This window comes from Protopterus annectens, chromosome 16.part0 (genome assembly GCF_019279795.1).
Source record: "Protopterus annectens isolate FY-2018-M chromosome 16.part0, PAN1.0, whole genome shotgun sequence".
Classification (NCBI taxonomy): domain Eukaryota; kingdom Metazoa; phylum Chordata; order Ceratodontiformes; family Protopteridae; genus Protopterus; species Protopterus annectens.
Genome location: NC_056750.1, coordinates 521,776,487 through 521,796,020, shown reverse-complemented (window position 1 = coordinate 521,796,020; position 19,534 = coordinate 521,776,487).

The window sequence follows — 19,534 nt, the reverse complement described above, 5'->3', positions numbered from 1 at the left end:
GCTCAGACTCTTCCCCTTCGGCGCCGAAGCCCACCTCGGCACCGAGGGAAATTGTTTTGGAATCTCCCTCGGCACCGATACTGGTCGAGTCTGTTCGGAGCCGGTCCCCCAGTCCTTCAGAGCCGATGGAGAAGTCAGTTCGGACCCAGTCAGTCTCCTCCCGATCTTCCAAGATGTCGGATTCGGACATCGACAGGGTGCTCCTAAGACTCTTTCAGTCTCCTGTATTCCAGAAATTAGTTTCGGCTCCAGCCCATTCGGCTTCGGAGCCGATGGCCCACCCTGTAGTTCTGGTTCCTCCTCCAACAGCCTCGGCACCACTGGAGCCGGTGCTGGTGGAGCCGATGGAGGTTTTCGGGTCGGCCCCGACCCTTACTCCAACCCCGGCTCTCGAGTCGGAGTTCAGTACACGGACCTCCTCCATCGGCCCTGGGGGGGGGACGCTTCGGGACCGATGTTTTCAGTTCCGAGCCTTCCTCTCGGTGCATCGGCTGCGGGGGTACCGTCTACTGTTGTGGCCATGGGGGTGGGACCTTCCCAGGACTCTGGCGGTCCGGCCTTCAGGGCCATGAGGAGTGCTTTGGCCAAATCCTCTTTGGCTACCTCCATGGTCTCACCAGCACCTTCCCTACACATGGAGACTGGGTCTTTGGTAGTCCCCCTGTCCCTAGGCAGCGGAGCCCCGGGGCCTGAGGTCACCCCCAGTGCGGGTTCCCCCCCTCCTGGAGGTCCCTCTGAAGCTTCTTCAGAGGAACCCCCAAGGAAAAGACTGTGCAAGAGGAAGCACGTCGACTCCCACGATGAGTCTCTCACGTCGGACACTGATCTTGATGATGCAGAGGGGTCCCCTAAGTCATCCTCAGATGATGTCTCCTTTGCAGACATCTTGGAAGCCCTCAAACAACGAGGCGGCTGGAATTCCAAACCCCCTTCTGCTGATGAGTCGGTGTTCCTCAAGGCCTTCAGGGCTCAGCCCTCCACCTCCTGGGTGTCTCCGCCCTTCGACGAGCTCCTAGATTTGATCTGTCGAAGGGCGTGGGAACATCCAGACTCTGTGGAACCGGTGCCTGCTCGCCCAAATAAGTTCTTATCAGCACCCCCAGAGAAGGAGTTTTTGACCAAAGGTGTGGCTGTAGATGCCTTGGTGGTGGCATCTGCTACCCAACAAGATGTAGCAGAGGTTTTGACATCCATCCATCCTCCTAATAAGGAGTCTAGGAGCATGGATCGGTACGGGAAGCGCACCCTCAGTTCAGCAGCCTTTACCTTAAGGTCCCTGAACTATTTAACGCACTTCACTAGATTTCAGAGGGATCTGATCAAGGAGCTTTCAGATACCCTGTTGGGTAACCTACCTGAGCAGCTGGCCCAGACGGTTGGCTCTCAGTTGGCTACGCTGTCATCGATATCAAACTCGTCCATGAGGCTCATTTCATATGCAGCCGAGGGGGCGAGTAGAGCGGCGGGTACGGGTGTTGCTCTACGGAGGCAAGCCTGGCTCCGCCTGTATCATTTTGCGGAAGCCTTTAAGTCTTCCTTTGCCGATGCTCCCTTTGATGGGTCCTCGTTGTTTGGACCTAAGGTAAAGGACACATTGACCCGCTGCGAGCAAGAAGGTAAGACTTTGACTGCCGTAGGAGCACGATTTTCCACTCCCTTTCGGCCTTATCCCAAGGCTAAAAGAGGAGGGAAAATGTGGTTCCATAAATCCCAGAAGTCTTATCCCTCGCAGCAGGATGATCCCCCTTCTAGAGGCAGAGGAGGGGGAAATTTTTCTGGAAGATGCCGTCCCAGAGGCAGCAGAGGCCCCCGCAACACTGGAGACCGCGAGTCCTTTCGTGGCTCTTCAGCCTTCCACAATCCCTGAAAGATTGCCCGACTGTGCAGCTCCAGAGCCAGTCGGGGGTCATTTTTCGAGGCACCTAAAAGCCTGGGAGGATATCACTCAGGACCGATGGGTGCTTCGAATCATCGCCGAAGGTTACGCCATCCCTTTTTCTCACTCCCCACCGCCGTCCAAAAAAATCCCGGACCCGCCACCCAGTCAACGGGAAATCGCAGCCTTAGAAGTCGCAAAGCTGCTTCAAAAAGGAGTCATCCAACCGGTCCCCGTAGACCAGATCGGATTAGGGACTTACTCAAGATTCATTTTGGTGCCAAAAAAGACCGGGGACTTGAGGCCCATTTTGGATCTCAGCATCCTAAATCGATCAGTCAAAAAGTCCAAGTTTCGAATGGTCACCTTACAGTCCATTCCCCCACTGCTGGAGAAAGGTGTTTGGATGTGCTCCATAGATCTCAAGGACGCCTATTACCACATCCTAGTAAATCAGGCGTCCAGGAGACATTTGCGCTTCAGCCTGGGAGACAGTCATTTTCAGTTCTGCACACTGCCCTTTGGTCTCACCACAGCCCCCAGGGTGTTCACCAAATGTTTGGCGGTCGTGACTTCTCCCCTGAGAAGTCTAGGATTCCAGGTGTTTCCGTATCTGGACGACTGGCTCCTAACTGCCACCTCCAGGCGTCTACTATTGCAGAACCTACAAGCCACAATATCACTAGGCACTTCCCTTGGAATCACCTTCAATTGGCCAAAGTCTGTGTTGCTGCTATCTCAGCACATAAGGTTCATCGGAGTAGAGATAGACTCAAACCGAATGCGGGTCTATCTTCCTACAGAAAGGATACAAACAATACAGGCTCAAGTCCGAGCCTTGATTCTCAGATCCAAAGCTCCAGCCAGGATGGTCCTGCAGCTATTGGGCTCTATGTCGGCCACTGTTCTTCTAGTCCCCTTGGCAAGATTGCATATGAGAATTCTCCAGTGGCTCCTTTCGACACAGTGGTCCTTTCAGGATCTCCCTCTCAGTCACCTCATACGGATCACGGAAACCTGCAAACGGGACCTTCGCTGGTGGCTGGTGCCCTCCAATCTGGATCAGGGATGACCCTTTGTTCCACCTCCTCCTGTGGTCACTTTGACGACGGACTCCTCCCAGATGGGGTGGGGGGGCATTCCCTGGGCAGGTCAGTCCAAGGCAAATGGCATTCAGAAGAGAGCCTCCTTCATATCAACATTTTGGAAATGAGGGCGGTGTTTCTGTCTCTACAAGCCCTTCACGATTACCTCCCTCAGGGCGTAATTGCCATTCCCTCCGACAACATGCCAGTAGTCTGGTACCTGAACAAGCAGGGAGGGACCAGATCCTACCCCCTTTGCAGAGAGGCCATGAGAGTTTGGGATTGGGCAGTGGCGACCAGACGTTTTCTGGTGGCGACTCATATCCCTGGCAAGTCCAACGTGATAGCCGACAGACTAAGCAGAACTATTCTCTCTCCTCACGAGTGGTCTCTGAACGATGCAGTGACAACTCAGATCTTCAGCAGATGGGGAACTCCTTGTTGCGACCTCTTCGCAACCCCACTGAACGCGAAGTGCAAGAAGTTCTTCTCTCTCACTCCAGCTCCGGGGAGGGTCCTATGGACGCATTAGCCCATCCTTGGCCCACTGGCTTGCTATATGCCTTCCCCCCAGTTCCCCTCCTTCCCAGAGTGATCCAAAAGGCATCTCACTTGGGGAGCAAAATGATTTTAGTTGCCCCTTACTGGCCTCGTCAGGTATGGTTCCCCTATCTTTGGAAATATGCACTGGACGGTCCATGGTTCCTGGATCAGATCCCAGACCTATTAATTCATCAGTCGGGACAACTCCATCAGTCCCTTCACACTTTGAAGTTAACAGCTTGGCTCCTCCTCTTCCGACTATAGTCAGGAATCATACCTTAGACCCGGAAGTCATACATATCTTATCCTCGGCCCACAAGTCTGCCACTAAGAAATTGTATACTAGCAAATGGAAGAGATTTGCTATTTGGGCTGAACTCCGGGGTCTGGATCCCATCACTGTTCCAGTATCGGAAGTCCTGAAATTTCTGACTTCCCTATTTAATCAAGGTTCTTCAGTCTCTACCATCAAGGTCCAATTGGCAGCTATTTCCAATTTCCATGAATCTACAAACCCACCTTTAATGAGCAACAGATTGTGTAAAACCTTCATGAAAGGTGCTGTGCTTTTACGACCTCCGATTTCTCATCCTGCTCCTCCGTGGGATCTCGATGTGGTGTTACGTGCCTTAACCTCCTCCCCCTTTGAACCGGCAGCAACATGTGATTTGAAATTTCTTTCTTGGAAAACTGCCTTTCTGGTCGCGATTACTTCTGCCAGAAGAGTTTCAGAGCTTCAAGCTCTGTCTGTAAAACCACCGTACCTGGTTTTTCACAAAGATAGAGTATCCCTCAGGCCTGATCCATCTTTTGTCCCTAAAGTTTGTTCCAGTTTTTGCCTGCAACAGTCATTAGAACTTCCAGTTTTCTTTCCAAAGTACTCAAACAAAGCGGAATACATCTTCCACACATTGGATGTTCATAGGCAATTGCGTTTTTATTTAGACAGGACCCAACAAACCCGGAAAACAGATCAGTTGTTTGTGTCCTTTTCAGATAATAAATTGGGCAAAGCCGTCACAAAGGTCACTATTGCCAAATGGATCAGGGACTGTATTAGTCAGGCTTATTCCTCTTCTAATAAAGAGCTTACAACCTCTATCAAAGCTCACTCAACAAGAGCTATGGCTACTTCAGTAGCATTCCATTCTAAGCTTGCCATTAGTGACATTTGTGCTGTGGCTACGTGGTCTTCCCCGCACACTTTCATTTCCCACTACAAATTGGATGTGGCATCTCGGGGGCGAGCTTCATTTGGTTCCACAGTGCTCAGGAGTGTTTTCCAGTGAGCCACCCAGGATTTAGGTGCTAGGGACGCTGTCCCATCAGTACAGAATGTAGGCGAGATAGGATCACATAACATCTTTTAGTTATGTACTTACCATAACTTTATATGTTTGGGATCCATCTCGCCTACATTCCTAATACCCACCCTCCTTCCCCCTGCCTTGGAGATCAGAAGAGATCGGACGGTCCGAATTCTATTGTTTCATCTTGAAACATCTGGCAATGTTATATAAACAGTTATGTGTGTGTGCATGAATGCGGACAAACAAGATCTGGGGGATTAGCGGTGGTGCATCCTGGGATAGAGAATAGCTCAGCCAATGAGAGGCTTCGCTCTATAGCATAGCGTGCCGAGTCGGAGCCGAGGATCGGCTACGAGCCCATCAGTACAGAATGTAGGCGAGATGGATCCCAAACATCTAAAGTTATGGTAAGTACATAACTAAAAGTTCTCTGCAGATTTTTAACTGTCTTTTCATACTTTATTACTATGCAGTCTACTTATCTGCCAGTCTCTGATATAGGCATCATTATTGTAAAATGTGCACTAAATTATATTGCCCTTTTATATGGCCTAATGTTATAACCACATGATGTAACTTTAGAGTAACAATTCTGTACTGGGCTGAACATTTTCTGAATTAAAATTGTATCTGAGCAGCATACCACTTAGTTATATGTGGGCTCAGTGACTCACTATATCAAATCCGTTCATTAAACCTACAATTTCAAAACCAAAAGATTAATCAATACACTAAAAACAATATCAAGTTTCACAAGAAACACCATTCATTTTTCTTGTTGCCAGGACCCATAAGCATGCACTTATTAAACAAACAAATCCTAGACACATTGTTTATTCACTAAGAATAAGTCATGTGGCTTTTTTAATGCATTGATGAAGTACTGCATTTCAAATGTATAAGTTCGACAAACTCAAGCATGATAAAATAAGTTAATTACAATGGAATACAACCTTGCCTTCATTGTGTGAAAGGCATTTCTGAAATGTAGCATAACTACTAAATCTCATGCAGACAGTGACTGTTGCTTTCTCTAGCATGACCTCCTTTTACCTTCAGCAGTTCCTGTTTTTCTCTGCCATGAAAACTCTGTTTGAACTCTAAAATAAAATAACCATTCAATGTCACAGCAGTTCAAAGATTATAATTCCATTTCTCAGCCTTTTTCTGTTTAGTCATTCAGTCATCCAATAGATCATAGTGAAATCTCATAAATGGGGACTAGGTCTGGGTGACCTTCTTGCCATGTCTTTGGTGTTTCTAGACTTTTTGATGTGGTAGAGTTGCAGTAATAATTCATTATGTCATAAGCACAGCTGTTTAATATCAGAAATGAAGTCAATGATTGACTGAAATGAAATTAATCTAGGTATTTTATAAAGTTTCTGTTGTATCAGATTGTCAAAGTCTGGAGAGAAGAATGGATTCCTTGCCTTCCTTTTTCTTTAGCTTTTTTAGAGCATTTATTTTCTTTTCCACTTTTGCACTACTTATCTGTTCTGTCCTACACAAGATTAAATCTGGTGATTACACTGTGATTGGCATATCACCACCAATGTGCCTTAAACTGGCTGTCCAGTTATAGTCATGCCATTTTGATAGATGCAATGCCATGATTCAAACTGAGTAAATAATACAAAATGCAGAATGTTGGCTTCATTTGGGATTGGAGAACCTTTACTGGCCTCATAAGCTACATCTGTCGAGGAGTGTGGATTCTAAGTGAAATCTTTCATTAGAAAGCATTTCACTGAGCCAAGGATAGCTACTAGCCCTTCCTGTTAAAATCTCAGATCAACTGGTGATAAAATGCAACAATGGGAACAAGAACTTCAGAAAATTAAAAGAAAAGAAATGTGTTGACTGAAGTAAAATGGGGTAGGATGAAAGAATGTGAAAGGCTATGAGCACAAATATGAATCAAAAAGCTACTTGAAGTAATTGCTTTGACTGAAGAATAATGTCCTGATAATGTGGGGATAACAGAAACATGGTATCCAGAAAACCATATCTGCGATGTAAGGAAACTATGACAAATAGTTTATGGGAAGAAGTTTAATACTCTGTCAAAGAAGACATCAAAACAAGCAAATTAATTAATAAATGGATGGATGGATCGATGAATGAATGAATCAGGAAGAGCAAAGGCACTGGGAGACACTAATGGGGCTAAAATCATATCAGATTCTATACAAAAAATATATATTATATTTCCACATGGAGAGAAAAAATGAAGGAATGATAGAGATTCTCTTTAAGATGAAAGAGAAGAAAGATATTTTGTTAATGGTAGATTTTCAGGCATAGCAAACCCTGAAAAGGAAATTTTCTCTTGACACTTTTAAATTTGTAATCAAATACCCTATAAAGTTAGGATTCATCTTCACATCTGAAAATAGGCTGAGTACCATTGTATCTCTTTTCAACTTCTTGCAGTTTGGTAGATCCTTCCTAACATTTAACAAATCAAATATTGTATCTGTACTTTTCCATACCTGCTGTCTTGGCTCAGACATATTTAACTTTCGGGTGGGTGCAAAAACTCTTATCAGTGGGAAGTCAATGGGAGTTCCCCAAAAACATTTTCTTGTGATGATTTATGGGATTAGGTATATGTTGGTGCTGTAGTATCTGAGTAGTGTGTCATTATACTACTTTATCTATCTATCTATCTATCTATCTATCTATCTATCTATCTATCTATCTATCTATCCATCCATCCTTTGTTAACCAGGTTAGTCCCACAAGGCTGGTGATCTGTTTTCAGGGAAGACTTATGGTGGAATCTATACTACTAGAGGGAATTTGGCCAGGGCATCAAGGAATTTGCCCTACTCTTTTTGGAGCATACAGGGACACAATTCTTTGTTTTACCTTCCTATCTTCTGGGCAAGGCATGGAGGCTGCTCAGGAAGTCTAAAATTTAAAAATGGAGGTGAAAGAAAGTGTTTTTGTGTTTTTGAGGGAAAAGAAGCTGTTAATTGAACAGCTGAGATGTCTAATGTGGCACTGCATGAGGCAGAAGTGAAGAGGAGTAAGGTGAATGGAGAGGAGAGTAAATAAAGTGGTGCAGAATCAAGTAAAAGGCAAAAATAGGGAGGTGATATATATATGGCAGATTTGGAAGAGCTTTTTCAGCAAAATTTGTTTGTATCCGATTCTGCAACAATGGAGTATGTTGTTACAATCCTCCAGTCAGAAGGGTTGTGGGATATTTATTTAAAAGACTTAATTGATCAAAATGAGCCAGAGACTCAGAAGGCAGTGTCATGGGGAGAAATAATAGACAGAATCCAAGAAGAAGTTCAGGAATTCAGGAAGGAGGAGAATAAATCTTACTTACAAATGATAAGAGAAGGTGAAAGATGAGAAGAGAAAAAGGCAGAAGTAAGAAGAAAGCATTAGGTGAGAATGGAAAAGGAACTGGACAGGTATGAAGTATGGGATAGCATCATTCAAACACTGGGTATCGAACCCAGAGAGGTAAGACCATTTATATGTATTAAGAATGATACTTTGTGTGACATGTTCTTTGAGGAGGTACAATATATGGAGAAATTTTTAAAACAGTATGAAAAGAGAAGGAATGGAAATCCTTGGAACCTGTATGTGGTGCAGGCATTTAACAGAGAAGCTAAAACAGAATATTTATACAATTTTGAACTGAAGTCAAAAGAGACAATTTAAAAGTCTATTTGAGAACTGTGTGTCTCGAGATTATAATAGGCATTTCGAAAATCTATGATGATAGAGGTTTATGGACTGGGGTTGGGAATGTGATGTTATACTGAAAATGCAAAATGACAAAATAATGCATTTGTCAAACATAATTAATGTGGAAGGGAATACGGGATTGGTTAGATACTGGGGACAACCAAAGACATGTATTTTCTGTGGTAAAGATGACCATTTAATTAACAATTGTGATAAAACTAAATGTTTCTTTTGTGGTAAAGTTTGTCATGAAGCTAAAAAATGTGACCAAAAATGTATAAAATGTGAAGAAATAGGCCATCCATGGATGGACTGTAATGCTACAGAAAATAATACTCAGGTAGCAAAAGCAGAAAAAATAGGGAGCGTGTGTAAGACACACAACAAGAAAAATGATTGAGACAGATATAGGAATGGATGTAAATGAAAATATAAAGAAAAAAAGTAAAGAAGGGGAGATAGAGGAAGAAGTAAAGAAGACGAGGGGCATGATAAATGGATAAAAGTCAAAAGTAAAAGAAGTTCTATTGGAAAAAGAATGAAAGATAGAAAACACAAAGTTAAAAATATAGATATGGTAGGAAATAAAAAGGGAAAAAAGATAAAAGTAACAGACACTTCTTCACAAAGTGACAATCTTAGTCATTAATGTGAATAATTTAAAGAATGTTCAATGGAGGCTAGAAGTACTGGAATGGTGTAAAATGTTAGATATGGACATTATAGTATTAATAGATATAAGAATAACAACAGAAGATAAAAGAATTCAAGTTAATGTTTTATGAGAAGGCAAGATTATATGGAACCTAGGAAATGAAAAATGTTCAGACATAGCAATTTTATGCAAAGAATGTACAACAATTCTGGTTTATACACTAGTAATATTAGGAAGAATAGTAATATTAGATATAGTATGGAAGAACCAAATATATAGGATAATTGCATTGTATTAATACACTATACAAAAACAAAGAGAGATTATGCTTAAGAAAATACTTGATTATGTGAGTGTAAATATGCAAGTAATAGTAGTTGAAGACATCAATTGTGATTTAAGACATAGATAAAAAGAAGGGGCAGATGTAAAATTTATTTCAGATATGATCAAAAGTGGTAAAATGTATTTATGGAAAAGCAAACAGACTTACAAAAGGAATAATCTGAGAATTTAAATTGATTACTGTATAGTGTCAGAGAGTTTAAATATATTACATCAAGAAGTTAAAATTATAGGTTTCTCAGACCATGTAGCAAACTGGATAGAAATTCAAGAAAGAATAGGTTATATAAGAATAGGCAGAGGGATAAAAATAATTAATGAATAAGAGTGAAATGAGGATTTAAAGAAAATATTATATCAGTTATGACTAGATCATTTTAAACATGAGAGGACTTTATAAAGCTTGAACAAATTAATGGATTAATTTAAAAGAAAAATATAAAAGAGATGTTAGAATGGCACAGGACAAACCATACAAGATAGTGGCAAATGTAAAGAAATTAGTAATCAAGTTTTTAAATGTATAGTAGAAGAGTTTCTAGTAAAAGAAAGAATGTTATACAAAATGAACCAAGAGAAAATTAAAAAAAAAACATGTTATTTAAACAGACATTTTTACAAGGAAGAAAGGAAGAACTAGCACTATATCTAAGTAAAATGGTTAAAGAAAAATAAGAATAATAAGAGAGATAAAGAATGTGGAAGGGTGTATAATGACTACACAAAAAATAAATTATCCAGACAGCTAAAATACATATTTTAAAAACTTTTTCTGTATGCAACACTGTAAGAAAAAAAATAGATGGAACATAAAAACATTAAATGAAGAGGATAATAAGGGCATGGAAGAAAATATTACAATGACAGACTTTAAAAATGTATTGAAAACAGTAAATGTGGAAGCAGCTACAAGTTTTAGATGAACTTGAATATTTAATGTATAAGGACATGCAAGAGTAGCAAAGGGGGTAATTTTTAGAGGTATCAAAGGAATGGTTTGAAGACGGTGTAAATGATGAAAAAATATGTGTGGGTACAATGAAATTCATATGGAAAAATGGAGAAAGAACAGACATAAAAAACTGGAGACCAGTAGTATTAAATAATGTGGATTATAAGATCTTTATGAAAATAGTAGAAAAAAGAAAAATATGTAAGGCTAATAAATTACTGACTGAAACTATCTTTGGAATAAAAAGAAAAAGGAAGTCAAGAACTGTTAATGTTAATAAGATAATTGGTAGATGATGTAATAAATAGGGAAACAGAATTGAAAATAGTAGTAGGTGACATAAGTAAACCATTTGACAAAATCCAGCATGAAGCATTATGGGATATCTTGACATAATATAAGTAAGAAAATAATAAATGTTTTGAAATCTGTATGTAGCAACAATAAAGTGAAGTTAGTGGTTAATGGTTGGTTAAGTGAGACAATAGAAATAAAGAGTGGTATTAAGCAATTATGTCCGGCAAGCAATATTCTATTTGCATTAATTATGAATGTAGTTGTTTCTAGGATAAATTTGGTATTACAGGAAGCTAAATATTGTTCACCAGAGGGATTTCAAATTCCAATGATGTTCTCTTATACAGACAATTTAGTATTAGTTGTTAAAAATAAAGATTGGATGAGTATAGCTATTCAGACACTTGACAAAGAACTGAAGGTGTGAGGTCTAAGTATTAATGAAGAAAAAGTAAAGGACTGGTGTTCTCTGGAAAAATAACAGGTATTCAAATTAATAAAGAAAAAATTGAAATTCTGGGAATAAAGTATGGTATTGAACAACAGAGACTGACACAATGGAAGGATATGATACTTAAAATAAGAAGTACTTGTATACTCTGGAGAACTTTTAAACTTACATATAGGAAAACGCATGTTTAATTAATTCTGTGATATTATGTAATATGGCACATTTGACTAGTGTGTTTATGATACTACCAGAATGTGAAAAAGAGCTATTGAATGTGTTATCCACATTTATATGGGGATCTAGATTGAAGCCTATTAAAAGAGGAATTCTTTATGTTACCAAAAAAGAAGGAGGTTTGGGTTTAGTAAACCTGATTGTATATATAGCGTCATGACATTTATATAAAGTATTAATAGGAGTACAAGAAAAGGGAAAATTGTTAATAAGGATTATGGAAGAAAAATATAAATCAATATGGGAAAATCTTTAAAAGTTTAAAAAGAAGTAAAGGGATCACTAGTAGGGAAACAAAACTATATTAAGAGAAAATATTACTATGGAAAATTTATTTAGGAAACAGACAAGAATAGGAAAACACTGTATGAAAATATAATGGGAAAATGTTATTATGTTTACCCTTGGAAGCAGTTAGAAGATAAAAAAAGTGAAAGCAGTAACAACAAGATTGAAAAGATGTGAAAAATATGTAGAATGCACATATTTTTATGGAGGTTGTCTATAAATAGGCTTCTGGTAAAGGCAAATATGCCATATAAATCAATTAAAAGTTAGAATCTGTATACTTTGTGGGGAATTAGAGACCACTGAACATATTTTTTTCTAAAATGTGAAAGAATAAATCAATTGTGGAAAGAAATATGTGACAAAGATTGTTTAAAAGGACTGAAAATGTTAAATGTATGAATATGGATATAAAATAATATGTATATTATGAAAATGAGAAAAGGATATCAATAGATTAGCTAAAAAAACTGTTTTGTATAATATGGATCATATGGTATGAAAAAATGAATGAGATAAAATATATTGGGAAATGGGTATTGTCAGAAATTTTGAGGAAAATAAGATTTTGGTTGTGGAAGAAAGAGTGGGGGAATGGAAAGTCTAAAAATGTTTGGTTTTGAAAATGTGTGAATCACTTGTATATACTTATAAATAATTGTAAATAAGTTGTGAATTTTGTATGTAGAATGTATATATTGTATTTTTTAAATTTTAATAAAGGAACCCTACCCTTTTCAGTAGATGCCATGGGATGTTTTGCATCCACCTGAGCTACCACTAACTCAAGGAAATGCGACCTCAGTTTAATGCCTCGTCCAAAGGACAAAGCACTTAGGAGTGCAACAACCCCCACTAATGCTGCACTGCAGTCTTAGAAACCCAGTCACTTGGAATAAGAATAGAACTCACAGCCTTCTGGTCTTCCATCACCCATGACAGGTGTGCTGCCTTTTTATGTTAGACTTAGTGAAGGAAAAGGGCCTAGCGTACTTCTTAAACCTCTCAAATCAGTACTTTTTTTTTAAATGACATACAAGGAATGTGCAGGGTTAAGAGGAATGCTAGTCTGTCCCTTACACACGTTAACATAAAGCAGTGTTTCTATGCACTCATTTACAATCAGGATGTGTTCTTGCTTAAAACACCTTTGGTTCATGCATATTAAACTATGCTTTTGAAATTTTGAAGTGAAGGGATAACTTTGGTATTTTATTTATTTATTTATTTTTTGCATGCTGCATATAAAACCAAAACTAATTTGTTTTGTTTAATCAGTGATATAAAGTTCTTTTATCTTAAAGATATTTACCTTGGCCATCTTTGTCATTACATTCATAATGTAGTTGGTGTAAATTTTTAAAACGTGACTTTATCAATCAATATCACTAGCAATTGAGAGGCATGCTCCCTGATGCTGAATATATATGTCTGTGTGTGTGTGTGTGTGTGTGTGTGTGTGTGTGTGTGTGTGTGTGTGTGTGTGTGTGTGTGTGTGTGTGTGTGTCTATTATGATTGTCACAGCTGAACTGACACCTCGGCCTCATGTTCAGAAATGAGAAAAAGGGGTTGTGATTGGATAGATGGATTTCAAATTGATTATTTTTTTAGCTTTATAGAAGGCATGTTAAAATACTGTGCCAATCCAGTATTCCAGGTAGGAACATCTCTAAGCTTTTCAAACTCAGCAAGAAACCCCAATATTATAGAATTCTGAATAAACAGAAAAAAGTGTATGCTTCACAGTAATATCATAACTTTAAAATATTAACTAGAATAGACTTACAGTATAGCCAAATGCACAGGCTGTGACAAGTACTATTCTTGAAACCAAGGTTTGATTCTTACAGCTTGCAGTTGTATGCAGTGCTATACGCAGCACTTGCTGCCTTCTAGGGTCTCCTGAAAGCAGAAAAGACAGAGGGTAGATGCTATTGAAACTTACAGCCATCACTTATTCTCCAGCATGTTCTTTTTGCAACACTTTCAGAACTAATGCGATCACAGATAATACTTGTCAGCAGTCATAACAAGAATTTCAGTTCTTTTCATTTCTGCTGTTTTATTTAACATTTACTACAAGTAGTCCCTCCATAAATGAGATGATGTGTAATGCCATAATTTCTGTACAAAATAATTTTGTCTGGTAGCAACTTCCTTGTGGATAGGAACACAAGGAATCAAAAGAGGACACTCTTTCATTCTATTTATGGAGTTCACTGTTTTGTCATCTATTCCTCACACACACACACACACACACACACACACACACACACACACACACACACACACACACACACACACACACACAAACTCCAGCTGGTGATACATCTTTGGCATGTATTATTAAAATCATGTAGTGAATGGTGTCACATTTTTTTGCATCAAATAGTAGATAACATCAGGAATTACTCAACTCATATGCATGGGTAATCAATGCAATATATACAGGCTTAGTATGCAGAAAGTTCCAAAGTGATCAAAGACATTTCATTTTTCAAGGCAACTTTGTATATTTACTTCAAATGTGTGGTTCAAGGCAACTTTGTATATTTACTTCTTGTAACTCTCCCCTCTAACTTCTCCCACTCCATCTATCCTCTACCTCTCTTCCACCCCACAAACTACATTTGATTACAGCAAGCTCTGATACTTCCATGCCCATCTACTTATTATATGGCAATAACTTCTTATAGTAACAACTGTTAATATCTGCTATGACTTTGTGGATAGAACCGATACTAGTTATCTACTGAATGTACTATGTTTTTCATCCGTAACTATGTCTGTAATATTTTAATTGCTAGGATTCTTCATCTGTAACTATGTCTGTAATATTTTAATTTGTGGAGGTTTTCTCCTTGGGCTTCCGCTGCAAATGGACCTGCGTCCAGTTGGACATACCCGGTCAACAAATGTAAATAAATAAATAATGTGTGGTTAACCAGCTCTAACAGTTGCAAACCTGAATAAATAAGCAAGTGAACTCAAGTGACTTAAGTGATTCATACTACCTTTTGCATTACTGGAGTTCATAATGTCATAAGCACGTGCTAATTTTTTATGATTTAACAAACAGATGTTTAAATTCTGGTATTTGTTGTATACATCTGTTTATTAACTCAGAAATCATTACCAAGATCTGGAAGTAATAAATGTAACACTACATACTTTTTAAATGATGTAAAACTCAAAACTGTAACTGAAGAAAACTATTTTGATTCATAATGACTTGTAAACATTTTATGTGACTATTTCCAAGTATGTCTTATGATGCTGATCCTCTAAGGAGACACTTTGATTTTGTCCTGAGTTTCAAAATGCTCATTTAAAAGTGAGGGAATTAGTCATCATTTGAAAGAAGCCTGGCCAAACTAACATAATCGCATGCAAAAATCTGATCTAAAATAAAACAAATCTTAGTTTTGAAATACAAATTAAATATTAATTCCAACAGTAAATGTGTATGCCTTCTAATTTGTCTTTTTTTTCCCCCTGGAATTACTGGTTAATTACTACAAGATTCTTTGTAAACATGTCACCCAGTGTGAAAAATGTGGAGAGAATTTCTTTTTGTGAATTGCTAACCTGATTTACAAGTAATACAACCCTATTGATAATGTTATACACAGTGGTGTAGGCAACTGTACATCAGTCATTATTGATTAATCACCTTCCCACTACCAGTCCTCCCCTCCTTGATGATTCACCCTACAACTACCTTTATACCTTGGTAATCCACCATTCTACTTCCATCCCCATTTTCTTGATAATCCACCCTCCACTACCATTTTACACCTTCTTGGTGATCCATAATTCCACTACCACCCTGCCCTTCTTGATGATGCAGTCTCACTACCATTCCTCACCTTGGTGATCCACCATTCCACTTTCACACACCATTCATGATGATCCACCCTCTTACTACTGTCGCTCCCATTCTTTAGGATCCACCCTCCCACTATCATCCAACATGTTGGTGATCCACCATTCCACTGTCATCCTTTACTCCTTGATGATCCATCCTCCCATTACCATACTACCTCTTTTTGATGATCCACCCTCCCACTGCCAACCCTCCCCTTCCTGATGAGCTACCCTCCCACCAATGTTTCTCCTCTTTTTGATGATCCATCCTTTCACAACCGTCTCAACACTCAACACTGCACTTACCTTTGTGCAGAAATATGAGTGCTTAAAATGATTTAGTTCAGATTTTTTCAATTAAATTGCATTATCCTGTTTTAATACCGTTATTCTCATTCAGCTTTTAATAATACTTTAAGTCTTACTTAAAATGCTATTTCTTATATAAATGTGGGGTAGCAGTGCTGGAAATAGCAATTATATAGCAGGTAATCATTCATGTTTAGCCACTGAACTAGAAAATAAACAAATCAGGACACTGCCTTTAATTAATATTTGGTACCTGTCTTCACAAGTATTTGCTTTCATTTGTTAACTTAACATTCATAAAAATATTCACTTAGTCTTATAGTCTATGTTAAAAATCCACAAATAAAATAACCACCACACATAACATTGCATTGTATAATTAAAAGCAAAGGATTTCTTGAATGCTTTTTGTCATAATGAAGGCATAAGAAATCTCAATCTGTAGGCCTATCTTTGAGAAATCAAGTTCAGAGAGATCAGATCAGGCTCATCTCCCAGTGATGTCCATTCCTAAGCTGACAGCCAAATTCAGCTGTGAAGAAGAGACCCTTAAGACAGAAAAACTCAGTATTCTTCCCATATGCTGACTTAGAGGTTATAGTAGGAGTCCAAAGAACTCAGTCTTCAAATGGTACCTCTCAACTGCCAAGATTTTCACAGCATGTCCAGAATTTTGTCGCATAGATGTGGTCTGTTCCTTATAAAATGTGTGTCTTTCTGGCAAATCAGTGGGGATTAATGCCGCTAAATTATGACAGACATTTGAATTTCAGATTTCGTACCCTTCAGAAAAATGTATACTAATGTAAACCTGTTATTCTATGAAATTTCTAAGTTTATAAGAGCAGTAGTTAAAATCTGTCCCAATTTTGACCCCCATTATTTTTGGCTTTGTCCAGATTTCTTCCACTAAGAGGTATGAATGATATTTCAAAGAAAAAGCTCATAGGGCCATAAAAAAAGTCTTCTGCATGTTATCACAAAAAGTGTAAATGCAGGAGGTCACATGGGGAAGGAATTAACAAGAGTACAGAGTAAGAAGACTAGCATATGGCCGACTAGGTCTAATGAAGCAAGAAACTTGATAACCAAGACCCAGTTTTGTGGTGTAAAGGGATAATGTTCTAGCCTAGGCAGCCTGTATTCAAATAATAGCTCAGTTGTTTGATAAAGCTGATAGGAAGGATGACAGCTGCCATCCTGGAGAGAGAGAGAAATGGTTCCCAGGTGGCTTGCTGATGCTGCTTGTAGCAGTGAGCCAAGGCAGGAAGGAGTTGGGTTGCAATTGTCCACGCCAGTGACAGGAATCCTGTTCTCACATGTAAAGAAGCATGCATGTGTGGTGCTGAGGGCCATAAGTAGTTCATGTACAGGTTCTCAGGTACCCATTCAGCAGGGAGTTATGGCCATGACATATACCTCCATTTGTAGGATACTAGTGGGGGCACAAGAAACCCGCATGGCTGTCTGTATGATTGTATCTCTTGGGTGGCTCATGTCTCCATACTGTACTGGTTAAACATCCTTCATATAGCAGAATGAATGAGCTGAGCCTGATCAGGAAAGGGCTTGAGGATCATTAGACATGGGGGCAAAATGAAATATAAAACAAAACTTAAAAACAGCACCATATATATGATATGGCAGGAATCATTTAGCAGTGATGCAAAAATGTTGCTATTATTGGGACTACTTAACTTCATCCTCATGTGTAATATGCACAGCATTCAAAATCCTCCATTCCAATAAAGCTTAAGGGATATTCTCTGCATCCATATAAGGCTTGAATGGCATTAGCAGAACTTCTGTCGCCCGAACCATTTCAAAACATTTCCTGAGCCTGACCTGAAAAACAGACATAAGCATACAGAATTATGGACATAGGTATCTCAGCACATCCTTCCTCCAGATTTAATACTTTTCCATACCTTTAACATGCTTAGTGGTGTTTCTCATTGGTAGCTGCAGTGACCAAGCTAGTGGACCACATATATCTCTGCCTTTCCTTCCATTCTTCTTGCTGCCTCATCTCATCAACTTCTCCAAGAATAAAAAGCTGGTAACCAGTCATGGACAACAGAGCTTGGCTCTCAATGAAACTTCACTTTTTCATCATTAAAATATCTGAAAACTAAACTGCTTGGAGTCAAACATATTTCATTGATGTGGATTTCCTTTCCCTGACCGAACACAGTGAATACATAGGAATGACAATTACACATTATGCATCCATTTAACATTAGCAGATGTACTGTTTCCCCCAATATGAGTCAGCAGCTTGCGTGGGTCCTCACTGCATTATTGACTGATCTACCCAAACCAATCAAAATCCGACTCGGTAAAACGGAAAAAAAAAAATGAACAAAAAATTAACTGTAATGACAAATTACCTAATATTCAGAATCACAACCATAGATAAAACTACAGCTCACCAAAACCACTAATTGGTGAAACTGCAAAACAAAAGAAAATATTTTAAACACTAAAGGAAAAAATGCTAAACACACTTTTTCAAAGTGGTTTAAAGCCTCTGAGCTTAGTTATTCCAACACTAGACTTGCTCAGCCTAAAAGAAATGGCACAACTGGTTTTAAGCAAAGACAACTGTTCTCCACTTTTCTGAGGATGTGTACTCTTGTACTCAAAATTAGCAATCCAAATCATGTATTCTGCATTGGAGGTTCTGTATATTAAAATCATTACTTCAGTACTCCATGGTACAAAAGCACATAAAAAATATGCATGAACACTCCTACATAGATGCCAGTAACTCAAAGAATCAATTGTTTGACTAAAGTGACATTCAAATAAATTAATGTCATGAAGTGGAGCTCAGTAAGTTCTTCTGAAACCCAGTAAGGCAACAGTTACACAGACACGTTTTGCACACACACACACACACACACGCACATACATAGACACACACATGAAAGAGCGAGCAAAAGAGCATAGTTTGAAAACATTCAGAATACTGATACCAAATTACGACAGTTACTAACATTGACATATCAAAATACAGACACTCAAAATACAGGCAAAACCCACACTAAATTTATAGCAAAGAACAGTTAAACACTCTACTTCTGTAATCAATTTACTCTAAAAATACACTAAAATGAAACAGTACCATAGAATGTAGTTTGTCTTTATAGTTATATGGTTAGGGTTGGAATAAGGGGCAGAAACAAGGTTAGGATTAGAGTTATCACCCATTAGTAAGGTAGAGAGGAAAGGAGCCAGTACCACATTGATAATGGATGCTAATCCCAACCGTAATCCAGCCCCCAGTTCTGGATCTTACCCTAGAAAATCTGTTTCCATAAAACTACCAATAAATACGACAGGCTCAGACAGAGAAACATGCACAAACAAACATTTATAATAATAATAAAGCTATTTCTTTACCTAAACTGTACCCTAACATTAATCAGCCTACACTTCCACATACACATTCCCAGCCCTAATACCAACCCACTTGCCTCTTGTGTGCATTCTGAGCTGTCAATATTTTGATAGTGCCCTTCTGAATGTCAACACTCTGAACTGTCAGCCATAAACATATATAGCTACAGTACACTTTACTGAATCTCTTACATTGGCTTAGAGA